Below are 13,187 nucleotides of genomic sequence, written 5' to 3'. Positions count from 1 at the left end.
TCTGCCTTTAATAAAACACTCCACACAGGTTTAAGTACACCTTATTTCACCAATTTCCAGTTCTTGATATACCTGTGCACCATGCTGCTAAGAGAATATTTAATTATTTTAATGGAACTAGAGGACAATTATTACAACAGAGTGAAATGGTCCCAATGTCCAAATAAATTGGCTAGTTGAAATCCAGTCTTCTGGCCTGAATTTTTGGTTTAGGATAAGTCATAATTCTACCATAGAAGATCAAATTGTGCTGCAGGAGATAGTAAGCTATGCCCTCAGATAAACCCTGTTGTAGGTTTGTGTGTCACAAAGAGGATCTTTCAGGTAGCACAGCTTGGTATCAACAGTAGGATGTTTGGCCTTCCATGATCACGTTAAAACTTATGCTAAACCAAAAATCCAGGCCTGAAGTCTGAGTTAAACACAGAAATCCAAAATGTATTTCTGTGTTTAGTAAAACCAATTTATTTGATTGTTAGAACTGTTAGGGTCTATTTTAATAATTATCATCCAGTTCCAATAAACTAATTAAATACTAAAGTGTATCTACAAAAAATTATTGTGACAAAACATTAATGAGACACTAGTGAAATAAATGTTTTAATAATGAACAAAGACTGGAAAACTTCAATCTGAAATTACATAGTTATGCCAATTAGTTCATGGATAGCCAAAAACAGAGAATTCATAATCCATAGAAAAATTCCCTGTTATAGTATATAATTTCCGTAGGATTACAATACAGGAACTACACTGCTTCCTCATGCTGAGAACAAGGCTTCTAACTAGTGACAGAAGTATGCCAATTTCCATTCTTGTAAACTTAACTAAGTTGCAGGAACAATTTTTTTTTTTTTTTTATGCAAACCCCAAACATGAAAAGTATTGGAACCTATAGTACTTAGAACAATGCATGGGCTGAAGGTTGAGAAGATGAAAGAAGATACTCACGTTAAACTTCAACTTCAGTAGATTGCAATTTTCAGAAAATACGTATGAAGGAAGGTTGTTGCAGAAAACGGAAGTTGATTGAATAAATGAAGAAGGAAGGTTGGTTCAGTGGGTTTGAAGTTGGACAGTTTTTACTGCTTTGGAAGAGAGTGGGGGAAATTAAAGAAACCAATTCAGAAGAACAGTGCCCATGGAAGTATCTATAGAAAAAACATGCAGCAGAAAGGGAATGTCTATGAGACAGAGAGTGGAGAGACTGTTAGACATGAGTCATTAATTAACCTAACTACCCTCTTTTGAATGGAATCTAGAAGCCTGGGAGAGGTTTTAGGGGCACTGTCCTAGATGTGGGAACAATATTCTATAGTAGGGCAGATTTATAATTTGTACAGAATGAACAGCTGTTTAGAAGAAAAGTAATGCCGAGAGTGACAGAAAAAAACCCAGTTTTTTAGATGGAGAAAAAGCAATATTTGTAAGGTGCTTATGCCAAGAGATTAGAAGTCAGGATAATCCCCAAATGAGATATATGATCTTGTCTATAAATAGTGTAACCGAAGATAAGCATAGGGGTAGAAGAATTATTTTTTTGAAATATAAGACACAACTGAGTGTAGAAGGATTGAAATCAACTAAGCCATCTTTACCCCACTGAAGCATTACTTGGAGATCAGCATTTAAGGAATTAGTAGTGGATATTTGAGAAGTTTAAGCTGTTTATGAAGGGTAAGTTGTTGTTGTTATTTGGTTTTTAGGAGCATTAGCAACTAAGGCCATATTGCTCCGGGAATATGCGGTGGTCATTCCTTGACCTATCCGCATCCTCCGTATTTGGTGGTGACGGGCTCAAACCCCGTTTAATCAAGAAGCATGTGCTACGCACTGCTGCTCCTTCCCACCTGGCTACGGAGGCGCCTGAAGGGTAAGGCTTCTCAAACTGGAAGATGGAATACAATGTGCTATCATCAGCAAAACTATGGACAGGATTTCCAGTCATTGCAAGGTCATTAATATACAAGAGGTAAAGAGTGGAAGAAAGAACTGAACCTTGGGGAACACCAGCATTAGTGGAGAAGTTAGAAGACAGAGAGCCATCTACCATCACCCTCAGTGAGCAATCAGAGAGAAAACTCGATAACCAATTACAAAAAAAAGTTGGCAAACCATAAGATGGAAGCTTATTTAGAAGACCTTTATGCCTCATCATCATCATCAGCCATTTTCAATCCACTGCAGGATGAAGGCCTCTCCAGCAACTTTCCAGTTCCTTCTGTTTTGAGCACTGGCCATCCATTTACTACCCAAAAACTCATGAATTTCATCTATCCATCTCCGCCTTGGTCTTCCAGGTTTTCTTCTAGCTCCTCTTGGGTACCATTCTGTTATTTTCTTAGTCCATCTGTCATTATGTCTTCGAGCTATGTGTCCTGCCCAAGACCATTTTAGTTCTTTAGTTTTGATAAGAATGTCCTTTACTTGAGTTTGCTGCCTAATCCACGTGTTTCTCTTCTTATCTAACAGTCTGATTCCAATATAATTCGTTCCATTCTTCGCTGTGTAGTTCTCAGCTTCTCTTCCATTCTTTTGGTGAGTGCCCAAGTTTCACTTCCATAAGTCATGGTGGGGAGTATACATTGCTTCATTATTTTGTTTCAGACAAACTGGGATATTGATCTTCAGTATGTGACTATATTTCATGAATGCTATCCATCCAAAATTTATTCTTCTCTTGATTTCCAGCCATTTATCATTATTACAGCTAATAACTTGTCCCAGATAAGTATATGACTCCACCTTTTCAATTACTGCTCCTTCAATCTTTATTTCCCTTTCTGTGGAATACTTGTTCATCATTACTTTTGTTTTAGCCATATTCATCTTTAGTCCAAAATCCTTACTAACTGTGCATAACTGATTAAGATTTTCCTCTAATTCTTTGGGATCTTGGCTTATGGCCACAATGTCGTCTGCAAATCGTAAATGGTTTAGGTACTCTCCGTTCACATTGACTCCTTTCTGCGACCAGTCTAATCTTCTGAAAGCTTCCTCAAGGGCAGCAGTAAACAGCTTCGGAGATATTGTGTCTCCTTGTCGAACTCCTTTCTCGATTTTAAATTTCCTACTGTCTTTGTCTAGTCTAATAAAGGAGGTAGCACTCTCATATATTTTCTTCAAAATCATAATATATGGGGTATCTATGCCTTGTCTTTCCAGTGCCCGAAACATTGCCTTATGCTGTAGGGAGTCAAATGCCTTTTCATAATCCGCAAATGCCAGGTATAATGGTGTTTTATATTCATTTGCTTTCTCCATTAGCTGTGATATTAGCATTAGCATTAGTAGAGGCATTTGATGCAAGAAAGCAAGCTTATGCAGCATCAGCCAAAAAAAAACCCACTTCCACTTCACCCCTCTGTTCGTTCAAAATACCTGTCCAGCTGAGCCTTAAACTTATTTAGGCTATCAACCTCCACCACAAGGGATGGCAGTCTGTTCCACCAACCAACCACCAGCTGGCTAAAGACAAATTTCCGCACGTCTATCCTACATCTATCTTTCCTCAATTTGAATTTATGCCCTCTCAGGTGATTTTTCTGAGCTAGAGGAAGAATCCCATCAGCATTGAGCATGCTTAAACCATTCAAGGCTTTATACACCTCTATCAGATCACCTCGCTGGTGCCCAGTCTCCAGACACTGTAATTTGCAAAACTTAAGCCTTTCTTCGTAAGAGCACCCCTTTGTTCCATTCACTACTCTTGTTGCCCTTCTCTGTACTCGTTCCAGCAGCTCTACATCCTTCTTGAAATGAGGCCTCCAGAACTGTATACAGTACTCTAGGTGTGGCCTGACCATTGCCTTATACAATGGAATAATCACCTCCTTATCCCTGCTGGAAAAATTCCTGTATATCATTGACAATACTCCATGAGCTACTCTTGCAGCCCGTCTGCACTGCTCAGAGAACTTCATATCTGCCTGCACAATCACCCCCAAGTCCCTTTCATTCTCTACCACTGTCAGTGTAGTACCACAGAGTTGATACGTTGCTCTGGGGTTGCTGTTTCCCATGTGTAGTACTTTACATTTGTCAATGTTAAACTTCATTTGCCACCTCTCAGCCCATCTGCTCAACCTTTCCAGATCCTGTTGCAGCAGCATAGTAGTAGTAGTAGTAGTAGTAGTAGCAGTAGTAGTAGTAGTAGTAGTGGCACTTGATGCAAGAAAGCAAGTGTAGGAGCTTATGCAGCATCAGCCAAAAAAAAAAAAAATCACACCATACCCTCCAATTGCCTGTCCAGTTCCTCCTTAAATTTATTTAACCTATCAACTTCCACAACGACAGATGGAAGTTTGTTCCAGCAATTAACCACCCGCTGGCTAAAGGCAAATTTCCGCACATCTATTCTACATCTATCCTTTCTTAATTTGAACTTATGTCCCCGTAGGTTCGTATTCTGAACAAGTGGGAGGATCCCATCAGAATTCAGCGTGCTCAACCCATTCAAGGCCTTATAGACCTCAATCAGATCACCGCGCAGGTGCCTAGTCTCCAGCCACTGCAATTTGCAGAACTTAAGCCTCTCTTGATAAGAGGATCCCTTCATTCCCCTCACTAATCGTGTTGCTCTTCTCTGTACACGCTCAAGCAAATCTACATCCTTCCTAAAATGAGGCCTCCAGACCTGTACGCAGTACTCAAGGCGTGGCCTGACCATTGCCTTATACAGAGGGACAATCACCTCCTTTTCCCTGCTAGCAAAATTCCTATATATCATTGACAAAACCCCATGACCTGCCCTAGCAGCCTGTCAGAAGTGTCCTTGACAACCCTGCCAACCTTTGTATCATCTGCAAACTTGGACATTAAGCTTGATATACCATCATCAATATCATTTATAAATACAGAAAACAATAATGGACCCAACACTGAGCCCTGAGGGACTCCACTAATAACATTAGTCCACGATGAGCAGTGTCCATTGATTACCACTCTCTGTCTTCTCCCCCTCAACCACCCCTTTATCCATAGCAGCAATTTGCCTCCAATGTCACACTGCTCCAATTTGTGTAGCAGTCTTCCATGTGCAACAGTATCAAAAGCCTTTCTAAGATCCAAGTATATAATATCAAAGTTATTCCCTGCATCCAGTTCTTTTGTGACTGCATCATAGTATCCAATCAAGTTGGTCAGGCAAGACTTCCCCTTAACAAAACCATGCTGTGTCTGAGCTATAACTGAATTCTTGTCTAAATGATCCTGCAGTGCTTCTTTAACCAGTGCCTCCATTAATTTTCCTGGAACAGAAGTTAAGCTCACAGGTCTATAATTACTTGTGTCAGCCTTTGATCCTCCTTTGTGAATTGGGGTCACATTTGCACATTTCCAGTCTATGGGTACCTCCCCTGAGTCCAAGGAAGCTCTCATAATTATGGCTAAGGGTTTGCTTACTTCCTTTGCTGCCTCCTTTAATATAACTGGATAGATCCCATCCACCCCGGGTGCCTTTCTTGTGTTTATCTTCAACAGTTTCTCCTCCACTTTACTCCCAGTTATTTCAAGATTCTGTAGCTGACTGCTAGAGTTCAATACACCTCTGGCATTCCCCTTGCTGAATAACTCCTCATGTGTGAATGTCGATGCAAAATATTCATTTAGTTTGTTAGCTACCTGAGCAGGATCATCAACAGTTGACCCATCAATATCAAGTGGACCAATCTGATTCATCCCCTTCCTTCTAGAGTTTACATAAGTAAAGAACTCTTTGCTGTTTTTCTTTGCATCCCTTGCCAAGGATTTCTCGTAATCTGCCTTCGCCTGCCTAACCTCCTTTGTAACTTGGTTGCATATCAACTTGTATCTATCATAGGCTTCTGTGTCATGTGTTAATTTGTAAGTATCCCATGCATTTTTCTTCTCTGCCATATGCCTCATTAGTTCATCTGACATCCATTTTGGCCTAAACCTTGAACAATATTTCTTAGTTGGTATGTAAAGCCTAGTAGCTTCCAAGATAAGTTCTTTGAATGCTTCCCATTTTGAATTTGCTGTTGGTAACATCATCAGTTGGTCCCACTGTATAGAATTTAAATACTGTCTCAGTCCATCGTAGTCGCCTTTACGGAAGCAATAACCCTTCCCTTTACCCCTAATGGTAGTTACCTCTTTCAGTAACTCCCACTTCAGCACACTGTGATCACTGCCACCTAGTGGTTCATTTATCTGCAGATTCTTAATGCATGAAGAATCACTGCTGATAATCAAATCAAGAGTATTACTCCCTCTAGTAGCCTCCCGAACATGCTGATGTAGAAAACAATCATCCAATAAATCCACAAAAGCCCTGCTAGTGTGTGAGTAACCAGCCCCCAAATTCCAGTCAATATCTGGGAAATTAAAATCTCCCATTATAAGACTCTCTGATTTACTGGCCCACTCTATTTCCCTGTACAGTTCCTTATTATACTCATCAGAGTCATTAGGCCTATAGCACACTCCTACTCTCAATTTTGATCTCCCAATGCTTATGTCACACCAAACTGACTCAACACTGCACTGTCCAGCGATGTTGACTGGCTTCACTTCCTTGGATTTTATGTGTTTCTTAACTAATAGCATAACCCCTCCTCCCTTCCTATCCTGTCTATCCTTTCTGTAGACGTTGTACTCCCCAAATTGCAGTTCTGCATCCCCTATATCCGTGTGACACCACGTCTCTGATATCCCAACAATATCTGCCTTTGATGTTTTGAGCAATACCTCAAATTCATCAAATTTATTTACCAAACTCCTAGCATTGGTGTACACGCAAGTATACCTGCACCTGTTTCTATTCTTAGCTACCCTAACACAACCCATGTGTTTACTTGTACCGCAATGGCTCCCAGCAGTCTCTGAAATACCATGCATCTTGTTTTTCAGGCTTCTGCTCATTCTAATAGAAGCAGTGCAAGAATCTCTTTCACCTCTGCCAGTGGCTACTGTCAATCTATTGGTCTTTGTCTCCCCCCAAGCTAGCAGTTTTCCGACCCACCTAACACTGCCTCGATAGCATCAGCAAATATTCTTGCACCCTTTCTATTTAAGTGTATCCCATCCCTGTAGAAGCAATCTCTCCTGTTAACAAGTACAGTTCAGGCTGAAAAAAATTCTACCCCTTGAGCTTTGCACAATCTTTCCAGGGCCGAATTGATCGACAAGGCTCTCATCATATACTCCCTCCTATTGTGTCTGGGCAGAATTGCAGACACTTTCAAATTCAACCTTAATTCTCGGCTTTTGTTCAACAGTGACCTGTACTTGTTAAGTAATTCTGCCGGTCTCCTTCTCTTAATATTATTAGTGCCAACGTGTACAACTATATCACCTTTTGTGCCCTTAAAAGATGATATTCGCTCTACAACGTCATCAACCTTTGCCCCTGGCAGACATACCCTGGTCCTGTTCCACCTATCTTTTTTACAAAGCATGTTCCCCGTTTCCCTGACAATAGAGTCACCAACAACTACTAGTTCCTTCGGGACCAGCGCATTCTGCCTTGGGGGTTGTCTCTGTGTCACGCGATGCCCAAGTGCAAGCTCTGGCGTTGATGTGGGCAGCTGAGAGCTTGATGGGCCACTCAATTTAGTTCCTTCGAGGGCATCCACCCTGTCCTTCAAGCTCTCATATAGGCCCACAAGAACGCCGAGTTGTTGCCTGATATCGATACACTCCTTGCATCGCGCACACACAAAGACATCCCCTTGGCAGTATCATGTCCCGTACCCGATTGCTCTGCAAACATCAAGCAAACAGTGCATTTTATAAGGCTGTGAGTCAGAGGACAACTGCCCCCCTCAGTTCTGCTCTGAGCCACAGCGCTTCCATTAACTTGAGCCTTTTGCTTTGCTGCTCTGGTCTGAGTCATGATTCTATTAATTAATTATAATGTTAAGTTATTAATTATGTTATATATAATTAATTATATTACGTTTGTAATCTAAGTCGTTATATGTATTTATTTAAACGTACAATTTAACTGCTAACGAAGTTCAACTAACGCTACCTAGTACGGCATACAACTATCGTATCACAATGGCGGGAAATTTACGAACAGTATCGGAGTTGAAACACGTGGAAACCTTTACCGATACTTTTATGCAATTACAAGGCCGAGTAAAGAATAAATACACCAAGTTAATCAGAAAATCACAAAATAATGTTATACTACTAAATTTAAATCAAAGTTTTAGAAAAACAATAATTTCAAATCAATAAATAAGAAAAATCCACTTAGCGGCTTGGAACACGACCGTCTCTAGTAGCCTCGTCAGCGTATTACGTGAAGGTGATCCATAGTTGAGAATCCTGTCCTAAAGCCAGCTTGCTCTTTCAGTTGATTCTCATCAAGTATTCTTTCTAATCTGTTAGTAATGACCCTTGTGAACAACTTGTAGATGTGGGATAACAAGCTAATTGGTCTATAATTTCCAATTTCTGATTTATCTCCTTTCTTATGCAGCAAAACTATGATTGCATTATTCCACTGCTTAGGCGTCACACCTTTTCTAATGCATTTTGTGAAGAGCCTTGCCAGTTTTTGTGTTATGTCTCTTCCTCCCAATTTTAACAACTCTACAGTAACTTCATCTTCCCCCGGGGCTTTCTGATTCCTCATTTTCTTCAATGCATGTTCTACCTCATCAGGAAGAATATCGGGTATGTCGTATGCGTTGCTACTTTGCAATCCATCTTCCCCACTGCTGGCATCATTCCCTCGCTCCTTGTATAATTCTCTATAGTAGTCTTCTGCTATTTGAATTATGCCTTCTCTGCTGTTTATAAGTACACCATCGCTGTTCTTCAGTTTCAGTATCATTTGTCTTTCTGTATTACTGCTCATGGCTGCTGATTTAAATCCTTTGTTTTCCCTTAATGCTTTGTTCTACTTTTCTTGTGTTAAATCTTCTTATGTCCTCTCTGAGTCTCTTTCTAATGGCTTTGCATAACTCAGTATACACAACTTTCTCCCTGTCAGTGTTTTTCTTGCTCTTCATTTGTTGTCTTCGGTTCATCATGACAAGTGTTTCTTGACTAATTTTTAATTCTTTGGATTTCTTTTTCCCTATAGGTTTCTTGGGCTTTATCACTTTCAGAAAGTTGTAATATTCCTCGTCGATATCTTGGTCCTGAGCAGTCTGCAGAAGCTCAAACTTGTTCTTAAGTTCCAGTACATACTGCTTTTTCTCCTCCCCTGTTATCTCAAAGACCTTTGTATTATTTACTCGAGTCAGTTTTTTCCTTTCCTTTCCTTTCCTACATCTATATCAAGTGTTCATCCTACCATTCTGTGATCACTTCCAACATTTACCTTATTCAGGATGGTAACATCATTCACAATATATCTTCTGTTAGTGAGGATGAAGTCAATTTCATTAGTTGTTAATCCATTTGGACTCTTCCATGTCCACTTTCTGTTCACCCTTTTCTTGAAAAAAGTGTTCATTACTGACAGTCCTTGAGATTCTGCAAATTCCACAAGTCTTTCACCTCTTTTATTTCTTTCACCAATTCCAAAATTTCCTCTAGTTCCTCTTTCAGCATTTTTTTGCCTTTTTCCAACCTTAGCATTGAAGTCCCCCATAATAATAGTGTAGTGGGTTTTCTGCTCATCTAGAAGACTCTCAATTTTGGTGTACATTTCTTCAACCTCTTCATCATCATGGCTCGATGTTGGTGCATAAATCATTATAATCTTTAGCTTGTACCTCTTAGAAATCTTGAGTATTAGTCTTGACACCCTTGGCAATGTACTTTTGAATTCCAAAATGTTGTTTTTAAAATCTTTATGGACCAGAAACCCAACTCCACCTTCACTCCTTTCACTGTTTCCATTGGTGTACAGCAGATTTCCACTTGATGAACTTATAAGTGATTCATTTCTTCTTGTTTCAGCCAAACCAATGATATTCCAATTCACATTTTCTAATTCCTTTTCCAGCTCTAATATCCTGTCTTCATTGATGAGTGATCGTACGTTATAACAGGCCAAGTTCAGTTTCCGTGCATGGCAGCCTGGTCGTACCCAGAGATTCTTAGCACCCTCTGCTTCCACTGTGATCCTCTCGCTGCCGTAAGATGGAGAGTGGAAGCTGCTGGGGACTGAGGGCCATTTCTTTTGTTGTGCTGTCATATGCTGGAGGGTTTGGTCTTTTCCTCTTCACGCCGACCAGGTCTTGAAGAGAACCACTCTACACGTTCGTTGCCACCTAAGTGGCGTAACAGGGCTTATCATCGAGAAGGTGTGCATGAGTGGATTTTAGGGAGGCAGGCCAACCGGACTTCTCCTAAATCTTCTGTAATAGAGAGATATTGGATCCATCAGTGTTTTAGGCTGAGTGTCTGATAACACACAGGATACCTGTTCCCCTCTAAGCCCCTCTAAGCCAACCTTTGTACTGTCTGCAAACTTGGACATTAAGCCTGATATACCTTCATCAATATCATTGATAAATACAGAAAACCTCAAGTGGAGGACTTCACTAATAACATTAGTCCACAAAGATCACTGTCCATTGATTACACTCTCTGTTTTCTCCCACTCAACCATCCCTTTTTCCATAGTGGAAATTTGCCCCTAATGCCATACTTCTCCAATTTCTACAGCAGTCTTCCAACAGTATCAAAAGATTTCCTGAAATTCAAGTATATGATATCAAAATTATTTTTTGCATCCAGTTCCTTTGTGACCACATTATAGTATCCAATCAAATTGGTCAGACAAGACTTACCATCAACAAACCCATGCTCTGTCTGAACTATAATTGAAGTCACGTCTATATGATCCTGCAATGCTTCTTTAACTAGTGACTCCATTATTTTCTCTGGAACAGAAGTTAAACTAACAGGTGTGTAATTACTTGTCACCCTTTGATCTCTCCCCTTTTGTGAATTGGGGATACATTTGCATATCTCCAGTCCATGGGAACCTCCCCTACTCCAAGGATACTCTTAGCCATAATTGTCAGGGTTTGCTTACTTCCTTTGTTCCCTCCTTTAATATAACTGGATATATCCCATCCAAACCAGGTGCCTTCCTTATGTTTAACTCCAACAATTTCTCCTCCATTTTGCTCTCAGTTGTTACAAAATCATTTAACTTCCTGTTAGAGTTTGAAAAACGTCTGGCCTCCACTTCCCCACAGAATTCCTCATGTGTGAATGTACATGCAAAATACTCTTTCAGTTACCTGAGCAGGTTCATCAACAGCCAAACCATTGGTATCAAGTGGACCAATTTGACTCATCCTCTTCTTTCTAGAATTTACACAAGTAAAGTAAAGACGTTTTTGCAGTTTCTTCGCATCTTTTGCCAAAGCTTTCTCATAATCTGCCTTCACCTGCCTAACCTCCTTTGTGACTTGATTACAGACTAGCTTATATCTACCATAGGCTTTTGTGTCACCTGATAATTTATATGCATCCTATGTATTTTTCTTCTCTGCCACAAGTCTCATCTGGCATCCATTTAGGCCTAAACCTTGAACATTATTTCTTAGTTGGCATGAAAAGCCTAGTAGCTTCCAAGATTAATTCCTTGAATGCTTCCCATTTAGAATTTGCTGTTGGTAACATCATCAGTTGGTCCCACTGTATAGAATTTAAAAACTGTCTGAGACCATTGTAGTCACCTTTACTAAAGCAAACATCCTTCCCTTTACCCCGATGGTAGTTATAATTTTAAGTAAATCCAACATCAGCACACTGTGATTGCTGGCACCCAGTGGTTCCTTTATCTGTAAATTCTTAATGCATGAATAATCATTGCTGATAATCAGATCAAGAGTATTACTCTCTCTGCTTGCCTCTTGAACATGCTGCTGTAGAAAACAATCAGAAAACAATCCAATAAATCCCCAAAAGTCTTGCTAGTGTGCAAGTGACCAACCCACAAGTTCCAATCTATATCTGGGAAGTTAAAATTCCCCATTATAAGACATTCTGAATTACTGGCCCACTCTGTTCAGTTTTTCACTTTAGTCGTTTTAATTGTTTTTTAGTTGTTTTGGTTACTTTATAAGAAAATTTGTGCTACAGGTGTAACTGTCCTAGTTCTAATTCTTGTTTTGCAAGATATATATATAGTGATACAATTTATGTGGTCACTATTGTTGAAGTAGTTCTCATCCAGAGGTAGACTAAGAGCATTTTAAAACCTCAAAATTGGAAACAGTTTAATTAAATTATTAACATTAATTTTACAAATAATTAATAAACATTTGATAGTATATAACAGAGCTATGGTGCTAAATACATTCTACATTGATATCAATATTTATAGAAGAATAAGAGAAATTTACCTCAATATGATATGTAGAACACTTAAAAAGTGTTCTACTTATCATATTGAGGTAGATCTCTCTCATTCTTCTACAAATAATTAATAAAAAATTTTAAATCAATTTTATAAGATTTTATCTCATTAATATAATTATGATGTTGGAATGTAAAGTTTAAAATATAAACAAACTATAAACAAAGACTCGTGAAAAAACAAAACAAAAACTCTTTTTATCTTACAGGAAAACACACACACACACACACACACACACACACACACACACACACACACACACACACACACCTTATGTATATCACAGAATTAGGAAAGTGATACTCTTAATATGCTCTCCCTTATTCAGATACTTATGACCTGAAATAGGGAGATAAAGGAAAAATTGATGCTAAAAACTTCACTCAACATGTTTATCCAATAGGAAGGGGAATGGAGGGAGAAGTGTTTAAGATGCCAGATGACAGTATGAAATATTCTGATGGCTTAATGCAATAACAAAATATAATCACATCTAATAACACACAGTATTACAAAATAAATCTGGACATATGGCCCACTGTGCTTTCTAAAAAGAGTTTCACAAATGCACAACAATAACTAGATCCAACATCACAGAGACTATCTGACTTCTTGTTTTGCAGATGAGTGAGGGCGAGCTGACATCTGAGTTTGCAGGCTAAACAAAGAAGACAAAGTCTTTCAGATGTTCTGCAAACTTATCTATGTGCAACTGGCCTAATTATGAAAGATGCTACTCCATTAGAAAACAACAGGGATACTTTTACACTCAGAAGACCACTCAGAAGACTCAACATGCCTAACAAAATATCCCGTAGACCACACTACCATTACTATCCTGCACTATTTGAATTATGCACATTGGGACCACTTGCTTTGTGCT

The 13,187-nt window shown here is 39.2% G+C and overlaps 1 protein-coding gene across 1 annotated transcript in view; it reads right to left on the bottom strand.

The window, feature by feature from the left end:
* The window catches only part of LOC150089862 (ankyrin repeat and SOCS box protein 14-like), a 119,439-nt gene that overhangs the window by 26,915 nt on the left and 79,337 nt on the right, over window positions 1-13,187 (bottom strand). The window lies entirely within an intron of this gene.

This window comes from Mastigoproctus giganteus, chromosome 2 (assembly GCF_048544385.1).
Source record: "Mastigoproctus giganteus isolate SK-2022 chromosome 2, ASM4854438v1, whole genome shotgun sequence".
Taxonomy (NCBI): Eukaryota; Metazoa; Arthropoda; class Arachnida; order Uropygi; family Thelyphonidae; genus Mastigoproctus; species Mastigoproctus giganteus.
Note: the sequence above shows the minus strand (reverse complement) of the source record. Positions and strands in the feature narration are given on the sequence as shown.